This window comes from Chelmon rostratus, chromosome 2 (assembly GCF_017976325.1).
Source record: "Chelmon rostratus isolate fCheRos1 chromosome 2, fCheRos1.pri, whole genome shotgun sequence".
NCBI classification, from domain to species: Eukaryota; Metazoa; Chordata; class Actinopteri; order Chaetodontiformes; family Chaetodontidae; genus Chelmon; species Chelmon rostratus.
The window spans coordinates 13,904,678-13,910,677 of record NC_055659.1 but is presented as its reverse complement, the minus strand read 5'-3'; positions in this window follow the sequence as shown (position 1 = coordinate 13,910,677).

Genomic DNA, 6,000 nt, shown 5'->3' with positions numbered 1-6,000 from the left:
AGTGATATACTTGATAGATATCCACGTGTATCATGCTGTCACTTGGTCACTAATGGACCAGTAAACAGGATGATGTGAAGAGATGGAAGATGATCGAGTAAATGTCTCTTTCTCGCTCTCTCTCTCTCTCTGTCTCGAACATGGTCGACTGTGCTATCCCGCCCCACTTCAAATCCATATTCCTATTATGGACGATATGCTTTATGTCTCCCATTAAGGTCTCCTGAGCAATGACCCACCTAATACTTAATGTGTATCTTAAGCTGTAGTTAATATCTCCACATAACATTAACTGTAGCTTTATTAGATAAAACTATTAATGCTTAAAAGTGTATGAGAATGGATGATTGCCTTAGCATTAATACTGAGGTCCACTTGTCATGTATTGATTCATGGTGAAAACTGTCTTCTATTCAATGAGGTTTGACCACGCTGAGGTGTGTGCCTCTGTGTTTGTGTATTGTTGTGCAAGTGTGTGAGTGATGCAGCAAATTGTCCATTTGCAGTATATCCGATGGGCTCAGGGATGCCATTAGTCACAGCGTGCTCGTTCTCATTAAATGGCCCAGTCGCCATGGCAGCCCCACAAAGGCCAGCCCCTCCCCCCCAGCGCAATGAGAGTGACAGGCCAATTAGAGCAGGGCGCTGTGACATGCAGTCTGCTGTGATTACAGCTCTGAGGAGAGAGGAGCCAGGCAGGGGACACCATACACCGGCAGGGTCCCAACAAGATCCATCTCCAAACAAACACGATGAGCCGGGGCCCTGGAGGTCATGTGTGCTCCCCGAGCGCGACAACCTCATCCCTCCATTACATGTGGCAGTTAGCTGCGATACCAGCGGAGAGAGCAGCACAAACTACACCACCCAGAGGGCTTCGGGCACATATCAAACGCTGACAGGTTGATTGTCCTGCGTTATTCTGTGTTGGAGATCTTCATCACCTGTCACGCTCAGCACATACTGCTTTGCTATAATCCTCTCAAGTCTGCATCCTTTGGGGAAAGCATGCGACAATTCTGTTAAATACAAGTCATGGAGACGCAGCAGGAGAGTGAGGAAAATATTCTAATCTTGGCAATGATGACATCGAGTGTGGCATCGAGTCTGTCAGCTTTTCTCTGTAGTGCATTCAAGGTGTAACACGCATGGTGAGGCAGAGACACACAGCAGACAACAGACACATAACTGATAGAGAAGCTGTCACGTGATACTGATAAAACATTTAAAGACAAGCAAATACCACGTACTCATCCATCATCACCGTCACGCTGCAACAAAAATAGAATACAGCTGCCAAAACAATCTCACCTCAACTTCCATTTAGCAGCTGTTCTGGAGCTTTCTATCATATCCCATAATCTTCCTCAGCAGTGTGAAGCTTGCCCATTGTAGATGTTTACATTACAACTGCTGGCTTACAAACTGAGACTGAAAGTTGCATGCACCAAGTGCTTCACATAAAAAAAGACATAATGAACATGAAAACATTGATAGAAAATGAATAGAAATTAAGATGGAAAAATAAAACCCACAGTGATAGTTGTAGTAAAAATAAGATTTAATGTAAAACCCACTGGATAAATACGATAAGAATACGGATAAAAATTGCATGCAGCGAATGAAACATAAGATCGATTATGTACATACTACATTTTCAACTCCATCTGCAGGGGAAGATCATGTGACATGATTGTTTGCAACCTTTCGCTCTCTGTGATCAAACATTCTAAACTGATGATAAATGATTTTTTCCAGGACTTTTGAATTTGCGCCACAGATTTTGTTCTTACCTGACCATAACTTACTACTGAGCAGAAGTCTCAGCAGTCTTGCCTCCTCAGTGCTGTAACATCACGGCATTATGAACTGAAGTGATTGCTTATTGATGTACTGAAGAGCAATATACCGTGATAGGATTGCTTTGCTTAGAAAAAACAAGGTCATCGTCACTGACTGCACTAAGGAAACATTTTGAATCACCCAAATGATGAATCATTCTCAACTCTAGAAACATCAAGGGGTCCATTCCCATCTGACACCAAAGCCCATCTTTGAACAGAAACAGGGAGGACAGTCCGTCCGAGGAAAAAGTCAGCGCCAGTCGGTCGGCAAACGGCCAAAAGCAGCATATGTTTATGTTCAAGCGAATAAGCCCTTTCACCGCCTTAGGATAAGGAAGTAGTGTGATGCTGTTATAGAGCCACAGTGTCTGCAGACGGAGGAGGATGGGTCACCAACACAGAGACAGTCAGCAGTGGTTTTGAAGACCTCAATCTTTCTCCAACCCTAATCGAGTGATTTAAATGCCAAAACTAACCACACATAAACCATAAGCTGCTACTATCCCCTCCAGTACACAACCACTTGATATCACGTGACCAAAGACACCTGAGCCAGCTCCAGTCGCAGAAGAAGGCTCAGAGATTCGCTGAAAAACTCCAGAAAAAGCTGGCAAGTGAAGCTTAAGTTTAGAATAATTTATCATAGAAATGTGTTCCCAGGATGACGAATGAATCTTGGGGAACATAATCGCTGTAGAAGGGAAGAGAACAAGATAGAAATTTATCTGCAATACAGGTACGTACATCTATACATGGAGTGAAAATGGCAGAGTTCAGCTGCTGTAGGCCATGTCTGCAGCAAGTACAAGAGTTAAATGCCACTTAAAGCTTTTTCTGTGAGCCACAATAGAGAAAATAGAAAAAAGGGAGAAGAAAAGAACACTGTCTGGGCAGATCGAGCCATTGGCCTCTCTCACTGCACATCTTTTGTGTTTCTGAGAGAATGGTTCACTGCCTTTTGACAATAAAAACCATGGGGGAAAAAAAACACATAATTTTCCTCAGGCAATGCTGTCTTCCATTGCTAGCTGCTACATGAACAGCCTCACAAAAAGCTGGAAATTCGCATTTTGGTCGTTGTTTTGTCTGAATTGCATTTCTACTTGCACATAACCATACTGATGTTTTTTCCTTTCATCCCGAGGAGGCGGAGATGACATGGTAGAACAGAAAGGCTGCAGCAGAGTAATGATTTAATTGCTGGCGAGGAGAAAACGAAAGCAAAGGTGGTGATTTTTTTTTATATGATATTTACCTTGTTGTCCAATACAATTACACCCAAACACAAGGCTGTAACTACCATAGAGACACATCTTCAGTTTTTCTTCTAAATTGACACTTTCACACAAACGTGCAATTTATATATGAGCTGAATTCATATTTTCGTACATTTAAAGCTGTGGTAGGTAGTTCATTTTTTGCGTCATTGGGCAAAAACTCCACAATAACCTTTCAGCATATTGTAATTCAAGTGGTCTGAGAGAAAACTAGACCTGTTTTCAGGCTTTAAAAAAAATCTAGCCGGGAGACTTTGGCCAATTGCAGGTCATTTTAGAGAGAGGACGTTCCAATTGGCTGTGCTGCAAATTCAGGTGCGCTTGTACTTTCACATAGTGGAAGCAAAGTCTCGCATAGCCAGACCTATCTCTGCACTTCATTTTAGTGCTGCGCCAGCACTGGAGAACGTGACAGTGAAAGACTGATCCAATGGCAGAAAATCCTGAAACTTGTGATAAATTTCCAATACCTCCTGTGCATGCAGCGGCATATAGTCTGGCCAAAAAAACACATGAATATTACATCCATTCGTGATCGTTGAAACTTCTGCCACAAAGTTGCACATAATCTGCTGGACATAAGACAAAGCTGGAAAAAAGGGCTTTTATTTACTGTCCTCAAGACAAAGGGGTGCAATATTTCAGCTAAAAACACAACTGAAAATACTGATATTGAACAATTCCTAAAAACCCAGGATTACATTCAGTGAGGAACCGTTATAGTGTATGGTATGGTTAATGCAAATATTGTGGCTACAGCTCATAAAACAGCCCAATTAACTATAGGTGTCATCCACCACTATGCTACACTTTCACCGCACCCGTATTTTCAGCCTCGCTACATAAAAGGCTCACCACTTCCTGCACTGGCACTGCAAATGTGCCCTGGGCTGTGGCGCTATGAGTGGTTAGCTCCACTATTCCCTGACTATGACACCCCTGCACACAGATAAACAGGCACGCCTATGCATAAAGGCTTAAGTTATCCAATATTATGCAAGACATCATCCATTATGTCTGGCAGCTTCTTGCATGGTTGCCATAAAGAACATCTCTCTCTTTTATCTCTGTTTCTTTCTGTCTTTTTCTCTTTCTCCCTGAGGACAGAATACTGACTGAAATTTAAGATGACAGGACAAGGTGAGTGAGGGGAGAAGAGGCTCTAAGTGACTTAAGAGTAAGAACTCCATGAAAAAAGAGAGGAAATAGAGAGTAACACAAGCCCAGAGTGAGAGTTGCAAGAAATGCCTCTGAGTGGCAATAGAGCGAGGGAGTCTGGGGCTTTGAAAATGAAAGGAAAAGTGTAAAGCGAGAAAGTGAAAGAGACAAAGAGAAAGCGAGGGGACAGTGGTTGAAGGGTTAAGGGCGAAGTTGGAGTCTATGTGACAGTATCAAAGCCACAGGAGCAGCAGAGAAAAGCTGTTAACGGGAGCTCACCGTGCCTTAATCGATTGTGAACTGTGCTGCAGAGCACAGCCAATCACAAGAGCTCCTGGAGACTTCTCTGGGTTAGAGCACTTACACGCTGTCTGCCGCCCGATCAGGGAGACGACACAGGGAGAGGAGAGTGAAAGAGACAGAAAGAGAAAGAGGGGGGAAAAAAAACAAAGCGATGAGGAGGGAGGATGGTGTTAGTCAGGCAGAGGGAAAAGTGGGACTTCAAGATTCTGGTTTTGCTTTTTCATCTTGGTGACCTTGAAAGCCCTTGATTGGGGACGTGCGAGAGTGAATATGCATCAGGTGTCCTGTCTGTCGCTCTACTTGTCCATCTCCGTCTATCTCTCTGCCTGCCTTTCATCTGTCTTTCCTCAACTTTACATTGGTCTTTTTCTACATGCCAAAACGCTGTATGCATGACCTTTAAAGGCACGTCACATGGCATCAAAAGGAGAACTGAACAATGTAACAACACATGACATTTTGTAATGACCATCTTGAATGGACAAATCCCTCTGACATGGAACTTCTGGAGTATCTTACGCTTGCTGAATATTAAAAAAGCCCCCAGATATGTACTGGATACAGCGTCTGAACTCATCACAAAGAAAATACCCTGATAAAATTATCTTTTTCTGACACAAAACCAATGAAAATGTAAACAGATGCAGCAAAGCAGCTTATACGATCTAGTTCTGTCATCTTCATTTACTTGTTTGATCTCGCTATTCCGGGTTTTGACGTTGTAACGGCCTCATTAGTCGGAACAGCACACAAAACATCCACTAAACTCAACAATTCCCAGACTGATGTGGCTTGAGACAGAATTAACTGACTAAACCAATAACATCTCTTTGTGACGACTCCGGGACTAATTTTTTTACAGCTGTAAGACTTCAGTCTAATTAACTTTTGCATGCTGTAATTGGAAATTTGTAAATGAGTGTTGTAACAGCAAAGAGATGACTCAGTAAACTGGCTCTTTCTGTTTATTTTGGGTGTGTTACAGTGAGATCCATGCAGCAGTGTGCTGCCTGATGCCCTGACTGTGAACCGGAACAGTGAGTAAATCTGTAGAAAAAGCTGCTTCCATTTCTGAAAACCATGACTTTACGCAAATGATATGGTAGTAATTTTGCATAAACTAGTCTTTCATTCAGTACATGTCACTATAATTTACTGACAGTAAACATTTTCTCCAGATATTTCTCTTCAAAGCACGGTAGAATGATCTATGGGGTTAATGAAGTAGTAGCAGTCACATATAACTCTGAGTCATCTGATCAAAGTTGGAATTAATGTTGAGTTTTGAAGCTCTAAAAATAGCTTTACCTGCAGACATTTCACAGCAAGTTAATAAAAGTTCAGAATATAAATTAGGTCCAATCTACTGTATCTATCTAATCTATTTAATATTATTTCTAAAGCCAACATTGCCTCTA